Source organism: Rhagoletis pomonella, unplaced genomic scaffold (genome assembly GCF_013731165.1).
Source record: "Rhagoletis pomonella isolate Grant_MI unplaced genomic scaffold, Rhpom_1.0 Rhpom_scaffold_00004, whole genome shotgun sequence".
Classification (NCBI taxonomy): Eukaryota; Metazoa; Arthropoda; class Insecta; order Diptera; family Tephritidae; genus Rhagoletis; species Rhagoletis pomonella.
Window position 1 is genome coordinate 5,505,020 of NW_023458558.1, and position 16,892 is coordinate 5,521,911.

Here is a 16,892-nt window from a genome sequence, read left to right on the forward strand (position 1 = left end):
ACGCTGCCGTCTGTTTATGCTTTAACACCACTAGCGCAGCACAGATTTAATACATCTTCGCGATGCGACGCTGACAATGAAATGACACTTTAGCCACAGACACACAACAACACAAAAAAAACACGTCAACGAGAAGAAAGTAAAAGATATGTTGAAATAAAAAAGAAAAACTCGTTTCGTTCGCTGCTTCTTTGCCTAACTAAATACGCGACCGACTGAATAACTATTAAATAGCGTACTGGACTGAGAAGTGGCGGACAAACGACTGACCGCGCGCACAGCACTTGGACTGCCTGTCTGACTACTTGAACGCCTGCCTGCTTGCGCGCTTTCTTGCTTGCGTGACTGCCTCCTGGGCTAACTCGCTGGCTGACTTGCTGACTGGCGGCTGACTATAGCGTATCTCTCGACACGGCAGCGAGGCAGAGCACTACCAGCTCATATATAGAGTATTACATGGTTATTTTAAGTGGAAAGGAAGCAACACAGTCAGATCCAGAAAGGCAAACCGGCCGCGACTGCGATCGATGCTGAGTTGAATTGAGTTACTTTATGTTTAGTGGATCAGCAACGGGCGCGGCTGACAAGAAGAGGGTAATGGATTATTGAAGTTATGCGAAACAAAGTGGAGCTCGGCGTAAAATGTATTATGTGCATATGTGAACCGGCTATTGGCAGTCACATCGGATCACTAAGATGAAATTTGTAAAACGCTTACTGTGTGCATGATGCGAATATACAACAATGTACATACATATATGAATGGTTGTGTGGTAATTACAGAGCGCTTGCGATAAAAAAAATCGAACAATCAAAGCAAGCAGACGTCACGTCATTACATTAATTTTGCATCGATTTGTAACGAAAATCGAATTTCGCGGCCTGGCAAACCACAAAAGCGGGAAGCCGAGATGCGCTACGAAACCGCAGAAACGATGTGCTTTCGAAATGTGGCTAAACGCAGAAATTGTGCACACCAACTTATTTGCTGAGCCTTTGGACCTCACGCCTCTTTGGAAGTTAAAAAAAAAAAAAAACATAAAATTAGCGGACAAAAATCGAAAGCAATACTATCTAAATAATTCTTCAAATTCCTATATACAAATGTAGGTACATATATACAATGTTTACAACCGATTCATCTCACATCACAGCTGGTCTAAAAGCCTCCTTCCCTCTTTCCACCAAATCATAACGTGGCAAATGGCGCTCGCTTCCGCCAGCCAAAAAACGGCAAACGCTCACCGAAAAGCGCAGTTACCCACGGACGTAAAAACGAAGAACGTGTCAGCTGACACGATCTATCTTATGGGATCTGCGTCGAACAAAAATTCAGCACCGCATGACCTTTCCATCAACAGCACACTTGATATCTTTCTACGTACTGCTACGCTACGCTACGTATACGTTCGTGGGTAACCGCGCTCGAACATGCACAAACACTCCCACGTTGCGATCGTAGCTGTTGAGAAGTAGCCATCGCGTACATGCATACATACTAAACTTAATTTGCGAAGCATTTTCTAAAAATATCTTTTATTCTAAATTTTTGTGATTAGGTGATCGTGATGAACGCGCAATTTGCCTTGGAGTAGGTGAATTTGTTGCGTGGCAGCGCAAAAATCTCCGACTTACATACATACATACATATGCACACCTATACACACACAGTTAGATAGGCATAAATATCATATACATATGTATGTAGCAAGAATGTTGCTATTCGTTCGCTTATTTTTTTTTCATTTAAGCATAAATAAAAATAATTTCTGTTACAAAAAAAGTGTTTTCATTCCGCCCGCCAATTGGATGCTTCTCCACCAGCTTTATTACTTTTTTTCTAATTTTTTTTTTGTTGTGTTTTTCACCGATATATTTTATTGTGAGCTTTTGCGCTTCTCGTCTTTCGCGCATATTTTAGACTTTTATGATTTTTTACCCACATGCGCAGGCACACATTCACACCAAGAATGATAGAGAAGAAGATTGCGCCCTCAACGTTCCGCTATCTTTGTTTTTGGTTTGAGTTTGACAGCCAGCTGCTTTAACGTGACGTCATAAGCGAAACGAAAATTTACCACAAAGAGCAACAAACTAACAATGAAGTGAAAAGAGCTGATTTTTACAAAGTTAGTGTTCGGTGACAAGTTCCAATAACGATATTTCAGACAAATCGTTGATGAACAACTATTTTTCATTCCCGTTTGCTGTGGCTTTGGCATTATTTGCAAGAACTATTCACTAAAATTGTAACTAAGGTTTTAATATCTATTAATTCTTTCCGATAATCAGCAATGTATGTGTGCAATCAAAATTTTAATAGAAAACACAAAATCACTTCGATTTTATTTAGATATTTATTTTGGTCCACAGCTTTTCCAATTAGGCAACTTTTGATAGCTTTTGGTCACATATTTGCCTGGCACATTTACTTAACTTTTTCTTCTAACATTTCTCATAACAAACTAATACATAGTGTTTATTTTACAATATTACGTGAATGTTCGCAATTTTGTTTATCATTTGTATAGGATTTTGTCACTTCTTCTTTGTACGTTATTCGTACTGTTTCGTTCATAACGTCACAGCAAGGCTGAGGGCGCAATCTCCTTTTCTATCATTCTTGCATTCACACGCTAATATTACATTAGTGTTCTTCTGTTTTTCGTCTCTTTCTTTCGTTCTTTCGTTTTACATTTTCCATTACGCGTTTATGTACATTTTTTTTATTATTCGTTAGTTTTTTCGACCTACGTTTGAGAACGTAAATTCTTCCAGGTTTTGTTTTTTCATTTTGCATTATTTTAAATATTTTTGTTTATTAGACCTCCGCAAGGGCCATCATGATCATCAGCCAGTCACTGTTGCTGTTGTTGAAATCACTTTCGTCGTCGCACTCGTTAGCTTCGTTTGACGTTTATGATTAAAAGTAGCGAATAATAAACGGCGAAATAAAAATAAATAGGTATCACTCACAAATTGCTAACGCAGCGAACGACCTCGTGGCTTCTTACCGAAGAAACTCTAGTACAGGCCCTACTTGCTTTCTAGTTGGATGCGAACAGACAACTGACGATGTACAGCGGATCCCAAAAGCGCCACAGCCCGTATCGACAGCAAAAGTAAGAGCAACCACTAAAGCTACACATATACAAACGTGAGGCGGCAGCAGCGCCAACAACGCAACGCTTACACATCGACCATGTGGATGGCGAGGTGTCGTCGTTTAGTCGTTTCGTATCAACGTCGTAGTATTTGTCGTACATAAGTCTCGTCTCGTCTCGTCTCGTCGGCTAACAGCGCCATATGGGGCGAAATAGCTGTACGTTTTAGCAATTCAGGCTCCACCAGCTTCGTAGCGATAACTGATTGTGTCGGTGGTTGCAAAACCGAATGCGGCAGCAGCAAGAACAACAAACAGCGCAAAAATCGCTATAACCAACAGCACGTCAATGGCAACGGGTACGGCTACGGTGGCGACGTGTCCAATAACGATGACGTCGCCAGCAACGTCTGCGCCAACGTTGATAGCGTCGCGCGACCCCAACAGTCGCACACGTACAGCCAGCCCCATACTCAATGTGCCCAATCAGCCGATTTGGCGGTGGCGTGCTGGAGCAGCGTTACGTTGTCATACATTCCAAAAGCATTCATTCTCAAATTCGCTGGCCGTGGGCGCAATGCTGGACAGTGCTGTTTAGTGGGCGCTAAAGTTTGTTGTGTTCATTTCTCTTTCGCGCAATTGAGTTCGCGCTCATACTCTCAATTATGGTTTGGCGGTGGGCGCTATCCGCGCGCGCTCGTTTTGTACTTATCAAGCACAGTGGCTCACAAGTGCACAAAATTACCAGACTCTACATACTTACTAACTAGTAAAAAGTGGGGCACATTCAGCTTTTAGGGCTTTTGTCATCGAAAGTTCAGTAAAGTTGTGAAATATCGTGAAACCACGTTCTGTGGGGGGAGGGGGCGTGGCATTTTTGTTCGCCGTTAGCCTGAAACTTTGTTTGGATTCAAACGTATCGGAGAGGTCCTTCCCAATCCTGATAGAGCTTGGTGTAGCTTAGCGTCACGCGGGAATACCAAATTCAGATAACGCGGCATATAAGTAACTCCGTTTCATGATGTGAAGAACGGTCTATGGTGTATTGACGAGGTCTAAAGATCCAATCAGTTCAGACTTTCATACGATGTTTATGTAACTGGTTCCATGGTGTTTTGTCAGACTTCTCGCCGCAGCACTTGAATAGCTCAGCTGGCAAGCTATTCGCGAAATTGCTATAATTTCCTCATCATGGCCGGGTGGTGCGACATCGACTCGGCGGACTTTGAATGGAGACTCGGATTTATCTCCTCCGTTTATTTAATTTAATAATGTAAGCGCGCAGGACATCTCTGGCTAGGTTGCCTTTGTTTTTCTAACAGTAGTTTGCGCTCGTCCTGAAGCCTTCAGTACGTCGCCTAAATTTGTGATAAAATGTTTTCCAGTTCTTCCTTTCGGGCTGCTATTTAAACGCTTCGCACTCACTAATCTTGACCGCTCTCCTTTTATAACGAAAAATACAGTCCGCTTTCCGCTTTAGTTCCTTATATTGATCCCACATAACTCGCGTTGGGCCCGATCGAAGCGTTGTACTATAGACGTAGAGTATTATATTTGCAGCGACTTTACACTGCCTGTCGTACTAATTGATCTTTCAGGCTCTCCGAAATTTCTTCGCATCGTTGGATGCAAATTTTTGCTGCACTGAGGCGTATACGTATCTTGGCTGTGGCAGGGGGTAAATCCAGTGAGACTTCTGGATAGGATAGCAGTTCGTAGCATTAGTTATGGATTGGGGTTGTTTGCATTCACTGACTCTCAAACAAAATGACGAGACATAAAGTTGCATTGCTGTGAAATGAAGTGACGAATTGAAGTTTTGGCAGAGAACTTGTACGGAGAAAGATTTAAAGACACGGCTTGTACGGAGACAGATTTAAAGACACGGCTGTGTCTTTCGAGTTAACTCTTAAAAAGGGCAGCATTAACTAAAATATTCCAACGCGATAAGCGAATACAAGGCATTTATACAGAAGTAATAACATTGAAGCGGGTTGCCAGGTACCTTAAAATTTTATTTAAATCTATGTATGTAAGTATATTTATTGGGGCGGAGTGATTTAATTTCGAAAAAGGTTTATGAAATATTCGAATTCTACGTTCGATTCGAAGCAAAAATGGTTAAGAAACTATACACCGAAAATTACGTTTGACCCTCAGTTTTTAAAAGAAAAATCAGTGTACTATATTTTTTTCTGAACGAAATTATTTTTCATTTCAAAAATTTTGTGTTTTCTTCATATTTAAGAGACTACTTCCCAAACCCGAGAAAATAGAAAATTATGTATAATATTTTTTGTAGAATGAAAAATAAATTTCGACCACAAAAGTTACAATGTACCGCTTTTTCTTTTGAAAATTGGGAGGGTAAAACGTCATTTTTGGTATATAGTTTGTTTGCCATTTTTGCTTAAAATCAGTCGTAGAACTTTAATTTGCACTTTCTTCGAAAATTTTGCTCCGAAAAAATTACTCCGCCCTAATATACTATATGCATGTATAAAAACGTGTGTAATTTCGATAACTTGCTTTTGTATTATTAAGAATGACAAGGGGAATGGTCGGAGATTGCACTTTGGTACTTAAGAGGTACTTTCGTGCAGAGAGTATACAGTGACTCAAACAAGTGTTCCCGTGTTATTTATTAAAAAAATTGTATGTGAAACATTTTCAAAGAGAAAAATAATTTTTTAATTACTTCTTTTCATAGAGAATTTTGATGTGTGTATGTGTGATTTTTTAAACATTTTTCCTCAACCCGTTCTCGGTAATTGGAAAACTATTAAATCGACTTGTTTTTGTTTTTGTTGTTTTTGTTATTTATTATGTTTATGTATCAACCCTAAAAATTTGAAACAAACATGGAGTGTGAATCCCGTCCGTTTTGGTATGGAACGCCCCATATATTATGTTATTATAAAATCAACGTGATTTGTCATTCGCTTGAAACTTGCACATCAAGAGACTAAAACTGCACACACAAAAAAGGTTCTGATTAAAAACCTCGAAATTTTGATGAAAATTTGTTGAATTTTTCGAAAATTTTTATTAAGTTTGAACTTTTTATTTATATGGCTTTGGTTAAAACTTGGAATGTTTTTAACAGAAAAATAACAAAAAAAAATTACTTGAAAAACCTTGTGAATATTAAAAAAAAAAAATTACCACTGTTTGAACACTTGTTTCAGTCACTGTATATAGGGTAAAATAAGTATGGAATTTCTGAGCTCAAAGGCATTTTTTTGAGTTGCTTCTAAATATATGTAGGTTTAAAGGTGATATATTTTATGTTTTAAGGAGTATGATTTCATTAAAACTTAAATAATTTTCTAAACTTACAACAAATTAATTATTTTTTTCCAAACGACAACAAAATAAGTATGTCGTTGGAAAGCAATCACAAAACTCACCAATCGACAACCACTTGCTTTGATCATACCAAAAATCGCAGAAAATTTTTGCGATTTAAAAAATAAATAAAAATAAAAACTTTAATTATGGTTGCATACCTTTAGGCATTTTTTCAAATTTCCTCAACAGTGGGGTCTTAAATAAATCAAAAATTGTTTTTTTATTCATTTGGTTCTTGCCTTATGATAAATTACCTAATTTCTATCTAATTTATTGACAGATTTTACAAAGCGAAATTACTTGATTTCGGCATGATTTGCTTATAAATTACAAATGAGCCGTAAATTAGGATAATGTGAACATGCTTTAAGGCTCTGCCATACAAAATTTATATGCTTTTAAATTTTTTAAGGACCACCCTAAGATTTGCAAAAAAAAGCTTCGCTCCAACCAAATGCATATTTGATCTTTCGAATTGTCAAGGCCAAATCACACGATTGTTGCATTTGTACAAATTTGTAGACAACACCGCAAATCTGTACAAATGCACCAATCTTGTGATTTGGCCTTGAGACCTTTTTGTACAAAAATCTGTTGTTAACTGACGATTCTGAGTTAACTACGCACTGTGAAATTGGTCCTCTGTATTCGATTGATCGGTCGCTCCTACAAAAACATATGTATATATTTTAATAAACGCTTTTTGCTAAACTCACAGAATTTTAATTTTGCTTTCTATCGCATCATCGTTCTTTTTTTATTATTAAATATTTTTGTTTTCATTTTGTTTAAAATATTTACTTTTGTATTTTGCGCTTTCTTTGAAAAAGATTCCAACAGTTCTTCACTGGTACTTAGTAGAGCGAGCAGAATAAGTTTAGAATTTACGTGGATGCAAACATTTTTTATACAAATGTACATACATACATACATACATATGTAGAATTTAAATTTTAATGCGCAAATGTTCACGTTCCTCAAGCAATAAAATTAAATTTAAATTCATTTTATTTCTAGTTTTTCTTTCTTGTAGCAGCAGGCCGCCAAGCGAGCGACGCGATATTCGTTTAATTTGTCAACACACATACGTACTTACATACAATGTAAGTATGTATGTATCTGGCTTCATACATGGGCAATTCTCAGAAACTTAAAAAATTTTTGCGTTTTTTTTTTAATCGCGAACACATGTCTGAAATTCGAAAATTTCGAAAATTTTCAAAATATAGCTTTTTTATAATTTTTTTTTTTTATGAAAGTATAGCTAATAACTTAACACGCACGATATAAATTCAAATTTCAGACTTTATGCAAAAATTTTACCAAAAATTTCTAACTCCTTGATCAGCGTCTTTAGACAAAATTTTGGTATTCAGTTTAGTGGCCTATCAAATTTTAGTAAAGTAAAGTGCACGTTTTAAGTATCTTGGACCTACCGTTGATTTTTGGCAATTTTTATTTTATTTATTTTTTTTGTTTGAGGGTGCTCTGCATTTTTTTCGTATCAAAAAAAAAATCTAACATCAAGGGTAAGTCCTAGCATCTACAGCCAAAGCTCCTTCATTTAACCCCTCATTTTCGAAAATCGAACGAACAGTGCATGAGGATTTGATGATATGGGCAAAAATGCATTTGGGTATTATATGTATAGCTTTTTTTGTTTTGTTTTTTTGTAATTTGTTTTAGGTACGCACCAGCTACAGTATACTATAAAACTCGCGAGTGTCCGAATTTAAAAAAAGGAGTTACGCCACTTTGACTCTTCATAACTTCTTTTCTATTGCAAGCACATACTTCTAACGGGCTGCATTCGATTTGCCTCTCCAAATACTACTAGCTAATTACAAACTAAAACATGAGCAATCAACGCACCAATTTTTGTAACGTAGAAATTAAAAAATGGCGGGCTTATTTGTGAAAATTTACCAAATTTTATTTCCGAATTATATGCATATTTGGCTAGAAAATATGTACGGTGGTCCTTTTAATAAACCAGCGAAAATTATGTGTCCGAATAAAAACTGGCGATTGAAAATGCGAAAGTTCGAACTAAATGAGAATTGCCCACATATCTGTATCTACATTGCGGGTACATACATACATACATATGTATTTTAAATGGCAACTTTATACATATTTATGCATGTACATTAGGCTGTCCCATATTTGTATGAACAGATTTTATTTTTTACCAATTTTCGGTCTTGCCCCCCAAAACGTTGAGTATGGGTACAAAAAGAACAGTGCTACAATTTTACACCCCTTGCACCCTTGAATATCACATGGTGATCCATGTGCAGTAGCAGTTTACGTGGCCGCCCCCCGCCATTTTTTGTCATTCCTCATGCGCCGCCGCCGCAATTGGAAAAAAATAAAAATTGTTGCAACATTCTTTCTTAGTAAATTTGTTTGCTTCCCGAAGCATTGATCCAGCCTTTGCAAGGGCCAGTAATCAGCGGTTGTGCTGCTGAGTTGGGCGAACGTTCCAAAAGCTGCTATTCAATCGCTTGTTTCGCATGGAAAAAGGTTTCACATGCAAATAGATTTTAACAATTTAGAATTTTTGTGTGAAAAATTTAAATATTTGACATTTTCGAGACCAAATAATTTGAAAAAAAAAATCAAATCAGCTGCTCAACTGATACTACCTATTCAATGTGCTTTGGTTCGAGCACTGGTAATCTGATGGTTTCTTCCGCAGTACTTACCAAATTTTTTTTCAGTACCACAACAATACTACTTACTTTTTTATATACTACAACAACAAGTAACCTTATTGCTTCTAACTCCTCAATTATTGGGAAAAAAAAACAAAAAGAAGTTGATTTTCTTGTGTATAACATAACGGTTGTTTGTAACAGGCTAAATGAATCGAAATATATAGAGACAAATGTATACATAAATGCTTAAAATTAAAAGGGGAAACGATTAAGCGGTGACTGTCTGTCCGTCAGTCCGTTCGTCCGTCTGTGCACACCATAACTCGAGTAAAACTTGATATATCTTAACGAAACTTGGCATGTGTACATACTTCCTTTCGGCGTAGGGAAAGCGTGATCCAAGAGGCGTAAAATTTGAGGGCAGATATTTTTGTAGCCAACCCCAACTTTTTGGAGGATGAGACTTGAAATTCTTTCAAAATAAAATATAAGGGGCACCTTAATATACATACATATGTATATAGTAAGTATATTTACACATTTACCTGTGGTAGTGTTTGTGCGGACATTAGCACGTCAATGCGTTTCGCATACTATGTATGTATGTATGAAGCTAGCAAATTGAGGGAAGAATCCAATTTTTTATAAAATTGTACAAATACCAAGGTAAAAGAAACGAGCCCCCTGATTTTTGTTTCGACGCCAGCGCTTCAACTTTGTCCAATATTTTTTTTTGCAGTGTATAAGTATCTACTACACATAAACGAAGGTTGTTCGGTTCAGAATATTATCGCTGCCAATAATAATGATTAGGCAATGTAAGTGCTTCTATATATAATATACAAATATACATACATACATATGTACATTTGTACAGTTATAAGGCATGTCATAATTGTAAGCTATTTGTTCTTACTATTTATAACATTTTCATTTTAAATGAAACCATTTTCAAATTAAATGAAACCTTTTTCAGATTCAGTGAAACTTTAGTCAAATTAAATGAAACTTCCTTTTAAGAATGTTTTATCTAAATTTGAAAAAGTTTAATTTAATTTGAATAAAGTTTCATTGAATCTGAAAAAGGTTTCATTTAATTTGAAAATGGTTTCGCTTAACCTAAAAAAGATAACCTGAAAAAGGTTTCATTTAATTTAAAAAAGGTTTAACTTAATTTGGAAATGGTTTCAGTTAAGTATCTATACATAGTTATAGCAGTAAAACGTCTGCTTTGATTCTTCTCTATTTATGCATTTGCGTAGTCCACTTGCAAAGTGCGCTATGTAAAATTTGTTCCATTCTCAGTTTTTGGTGGCTAACGTTCCTGTATTTAAAGTTGTTTCATGTCCACTAACAACACAGTGCAAAAATGTCTCCAGTCTGAAAAATAGCATCAAATGTTAACTCTTCTTGTCGCTATCACACATATTTATAAACTTTCAAAAGTCTGCATCTTCTGATGAACTTAGAAAACTGCTTCAGGTCGTATAGACTATTAATGTTATGTCACGTCATGTTATGTTTTCATTTTATTCGGCTCTTATTTATCCAAATTTTCAGGCAATACAACAAAAAATATTCAATTTAGATGTTACTTGTTGTCGTAGTCGTTTGTTTTTGTTTTTAAATTTATGGCTTATTATTATAAAATCACATAACACTGTTTGCAAGGGGATTATTCATTTGGACTTTGAACTGCCATAGTTTATACATATATATTTTTTTTCATGTTCACATTCCCCAACAAATTGTTTCTCATTCTATTATGAATTCGACCCGCTTCCAAGAATTTATTCAGGAGCTATTGTAAAATTAAAAGTCAAATCATGAAATGTATCGTTATTCTGTACTCGGTACTCGTATCGTTCTATAACTAGCCACTGGCGTAACCAGAAGTTAATAACGGTGTGTGGGAGGGGTGGGAGACTCGAAACTATTAAGTTTTTCGAGCATGGAATTTTACCTTCGAAAATGTCTTTTCTATGGGGTTTAAAAGGAGAGTGTGCTGGCATAAATTTCGGTAAGCATCCAGTATTATCCACCATATCTCTTATTTCATGGGATTTATAAATCCTGGCATTATCCTTTACTAAAAATTAATTTTGTAACTTTGATTATGGGCGTAGCCAGGTTGGGGGTAGGGCTCGAGCCCCCTTACTTGCAAGTTGTCCTATAGGCGTATAAACTAAAAAAATGTTATTTAACATCTTTTTTATATAAAATAAGAAATATAAGTAAAATTTCGAGTATTAAAAATGGAAAAATTCGTAATTGTGTGTTATTACTGCAAGTCTCTTGAACGAAACACATTTTTGCAATACAAAATTTTCAAGGATTCTATACCATTCCCACGAAAAAATGTCCTTTTTCCATATATAATACATGGAAAACTTTGAGCGCTTTGAGCGATGCACAGTGGCCGGAGAAGCTATGTTTTTGGCGAAAAATTAAAAGCGCCTTTACGATTACAGTAAAGATGCAGTATTGTAATATTTTTGTTATGCTAAATCCGAATAAGCCATACAATTTTATTTTTAACAGTTGACAGCTCTCAAATTAACTGCCCATTTCTCTGAAAAAAAAAAATCCTTTTGAAAATACCACTGATAGGGTTTTTAGGCACATTAGTCACGAATTTTATGTTCAGTTAAAACTTTGATAGTTGAAAGCTGTCAAATGGACTGCGAATTTTTCTTAAAATGGAACAATCTCTTTGAAAATGCCAAAAAAAAAATTAAGAAAGCTATCAATAAATAACTGTTAGAACGTCCTACGATCGAATTCGTTGAATTAGATACAACGGCTTTTTCAACGGATATTCGGCCCTATTACGGTTGTCGACATAGATTTAATTTTTTCATCAAAAAATAGCCCCCTTAAGTCCAACTCCAGCTACAACAGAAAGGCGTTCCTAGGGCTATTTTTCGATGAAAAAATTACATCGACATCGACAAACATAATAGGGCCGATTATTGAAACTACTAATCAGTTTTGATTTTCTTGGACTCTTCTGAATAAGAATAGCTTTGTTCTGGTTAATTTATCACAGTATTCAAATCTGCCTTTTTCGCACAAAACATGGCTTCTCCGACCACTGTGGGACGTCTAAATATTTTTTTATTACGAAATAAAAAACAGGGATATATTTTTCTAACAAAGAACAATCCTAGGGGGTTAAAGCATAGACAGACGGCAGCGTTGATCTGGATCATGTCGTTAATTCGGGATTATCTCGGGAATCAACTGCAGTTGATCCGGATTAAGTCCTAGAGTTAATTACCAAAACTTAACTCGGATCAAGGGAGTATTCGATGACAACACTGACCAAAACTACAGCGAGAAATACAGAGAAAGTATAAAACTAGCATGAACATATATGTACCTTTTTATGGATAATGCAGTCACCATAAGAATTCAGATAGGAATCCAATTTAAATTGAATAAGAACTTATTTGAATTAATACGGTGACTGCATTATCGACAACCAGGTGGATGTCCATGCTAGTTTTTAATTTTCTTTGTGTTCTACTCTCCCTGCGCAAACAAATACGCAAACAAAGCACCTGGTTCCCTCATCCGCGGTAGGCGAGTGGTAAGAGCTGCGTACTCAAGCCTGCGGGTCCCAGGTTTTATCCTCGGTTGGAGCGTTTGCCAAAAAAATTTGGTTTTCATTGTTATTTTAATTTTTCTAATTTTATTTGATTTATCTATTTAGTTTTACTTGGTTTTATTTTCGTTCGTTATATTTTATTTCACTGTTTTTATTTCAATATTAGTTAATTTAAATTTTTAGAGTTAAATTTTACTAAAAAGGTCAAAAATAATTAACTGAAAACCACTTTAAAAAATATCGAAATTATAACTGAATGAATAAAAAAATTAAATGAATATTCTACTGGCGTGAGATTCGAACCTAAGACCTCGTGGCTCGTAAATCTGCATTACTGCCGTCTGTCAAGGCACAATTTCGATCAGATTAAGAAATCAAACGGCAAAACGCAAATTTGTATTATTTCCCAATTGAATGCGAAATAACACAAATTTGCTTTATTTAATTTTTCGTTGAGCATCAAGACCAACTTGTAAACTTTAAAATTGAGCAGTCACCCAGTTAAATTTTACAAAAAATAGCACATGAACATGTTAAATGGACGGATTTGTAGGTATACCACTTTGAAAGTGCCAGCGTCACGGCGGTCCGCGTTCGCGCGCCGCCCCGCGCCATGTTCGTTGTCGCGCTCGCGCGAACATAATTATTAATTAATCTTCTTGTTAACTTACATAATTGACGTAGTTAATCTTCTTGTTAACTTATATAAATAAGTCCTTGAATTAAACATGAGCATTTAATGAAGTGTGCGTAGTTTAAAACCAAGATTGTAGCATTATTTAAACACATAAACACATAAACAAAAGTTTTATAAAAAAAAATCGATAAAGCAATGTTATGTCATTTTTACAAGAATTCAATTCTTTAAACTCATTGAATATACATATTTATATATACATACGGTGTTGGACATATCTATCATTTCGGACCAAATTCAAAATGATGTTGACGTTGTTTATGTTACGCCTTAAAAAAGTGTAAGCCCAACCTAATTTAATTCGGGTCTGAGAGGGTTATTCAATACGTCTTGGTATAATCACGATGATGCACAAACCCTCACTACTCATACACTGTCGCGGGAGGACTTCGGCTTTAACATTGTTCGCGAGTTCAAATCGCGGTGGAGACAGTTGTCAATTATTAATAATTTATTAAGTTTAAATTATTGCGTGCCGCTTGAAAATTTTATAGAAAAGTATAAAATTCAAGGAGTAATTTTTAAGCAAAAAACACAACCGACTTCTTCATGATTCTTTCTTCGTAACCAAATGAAATGAGTATGGCACCACCCTTGAGGCGCCAACTTTCCGATAAAAGAAAGAATTATCAAAAACGGTTCACGTGATCCAAACTTACCCGGTAACATACACAAAAAAATAATCATTCTCATGAGAATTATTCTCATCATTTACCAAAATCTTAAACGAAAGATGTAGCTGAGAGTCAGTAAGCCGACTGGGATGAGCAATTTGATATCTCCGCCTTGGAGCATCATATACCCAACGGTGGCTTCAAAATGGAATGCTAAGTTGAAGCAGACATTGTATCTGAATCCCTGGGCTTAGGCAGATCAATCCAACGCCCTCAATTTGGGAGTGCTTTCCAAGCTCCGCCAAAGCGAGCGGGTTGCCACTTTCTCAAATTTAGGGATTTTCTTTGCTTTATAGCGGTTTTGTAACTAAGGTGGTCGGTTTAGAACTCTTTCGGTAGGAACAAAACCTTGTATAAGTGGCAACACTATGCAAATACTTAAAAAAACACTGAAATAGCTAAACAAAAAACGTGAGTTAAAGCAAAAGTGAACTCGTAAAAATTTAAAGATGCACATGATCTTGCAATGATAATGTACTTTTCAACAGCGTAATTCAGAATCAGATGAATCACCGATACTTATCAATGCGGTCCAAATCGTTTGGTTGGCCTTGAGAAAACGTAATTTGAATTAAACATGACGTGGAAGTTAAATAAACCTTTGTTGACAATTTTTGTATGTAAAGTTGATTTGAAGGATAAATAATGGTCAGCGGCAAATTTACGTGGGTAAACAAATGCGCCTCGGTTTGTATACTAGTATTCGTGTGTAAAAACTAACCAACAAGTGAGATTTGTACAACCATTGGTGGCACAGTCAAGCTTAGTCACGTTTCACGCGTACTAATTCTTCAATATGTATTTCAATATGTATGTGAATTTTTAATTTGTTTAGTTTTATTTTTTAATTTTTTTTTTAACTATGTACATAGGCTAATGGTTTGAACCGCTGAACTTTTGTATGCATACAATATGTACATATGGTAACCTTAACATAGAAAGTCCCTATATCGCTCGCTATCGTCGCTGAAATGCAAAAAAAAAAAACCTAACCAACTAAAACTTTGTATTGCCTACAACGGTGTGGAGACTTATAATTCGATTAAATACATCGTAATCAAGCAAGACGCTATTTTTAGATTTTTACTTAGTTACGGCCTTTTGTATTTCAACGACCTTCTGTGATAGGGTTTTTCTATATTAAGGTATAAGATTCGTGTGGAATAAAAATTAAATACATTTGAGTGTATACGACCTACGTATAGCTTAGAACATCACTCAATTTAAAATATGTACTTACAAATGTATGCACATTAGACTGCATCACTCCCCATACAAAAAAAAATCGGTATTTTTTCCATTGGAATTATAAAATCTATTATATTCTAAGACTTTCACCTTAATATTTCAGAAAAATATAATATGAGTTTTTTATGAAGAAAACTAGTTTTTTAAAGTACATCATACATTTGTATGCGCTATTTTTTTTTAATGCTCTTTCTTAAAACATTCACAACAGTGCAAATTTTCACATTTTCGTTTTAAACGAAAACACATGCATGTTTTTGCCCTTTTAACTAAAATCTATTAGAAAATATAAGAAACAAAATTATATTACACATTTCCATAGTAAGGATAGTATTCAGCTCTCAAGAAAAACCAAAAAATTAATAGAAAACAAGTAATTTTTTAAGCAAAAACAAAACCGACTTCAATTCTCATATAAAAATTTAAGAGTACCGTTAATTTTTTATGATCCCATGATCGGACCGAAACCACCCTTCCTTTAAAAAATTTACAAAAGAATTATAGAAATCGGTTAACGTGATCCAAAGTTATGCGGTAACATACATAAAAAAAGATATTCCGACGAATTGAGAACCTCCTCTTTTTTAGAAATCAGACTTAAAAAAAAAATGGAAACGAAATTTTCTTCTATAAAATTTTCTGAAATCAGTTTGCATCTCTCAGGAAGAAAAATGCTCGTTCATTTCTTTCTTCATGAAAATTTGTAGCAAAAGCAAAGTACTTTTTCAAGCAACAGAAGTAAGGGAAAATATTTCTTCAAATTATTCTTGAGAGCTGTAAACTTAAAATTTGGATTTTTATTCAATCAGTTTCATTTTCTCAAATTATACTCAAATTCGGCAAATCTTGCTTAATTTTAATGCGAGGTACTTTCGATCTATCTTCCAATGTTATTCCCATAACTCTTTCTCGGTTTTTAACAATGACTCGTTGCGGTACAATAACACAACTAAAATTAAGAAACCGAGTTTAGAAAAGAAAATACAAGTTTTTTCTTTGAAAAGGTAATAAAATGGAAAAATTGTTCACTTATTTACGAAAATGCACTTCTAAGGACAAAAACTATTTTCATGCTTTGGCAAATTCACAAAAAAATTTCACAATCGATGCTTCGTCAGAAAAATTTAATATACCCGCAGAGAAAAAAAAATGACCCGCCGTAATGTATATACAGTCAAAAATCCTCATGCCCATACAATTTGTATGGAGCATTTTGCAATAACGCGGCGCTAACGCCGAGCAAATGGAATTACATATAATTTTTGACAGGGCGTTACGTGTTGAAGTTGGTTGCAGAAGACGGAAACAAAGAACAGGGACACAAAAGTGAAAGGAGAAAGGGGAATAAAAACAAGAGGAAATGAGAAAACGTCAAACATAACGCCGCGTTGACTTGGGGATAGCGCGCGCTGAGGCTCCAATTTAGGGACGCCAGTAAGGTATGCACATACATACATACCTATAGTATACTATTATGTTTGCCTATATCTAAATATTTATGTACATAAATACGTATGTATGTAGCTTAATTTCAATAAATATGATCTCA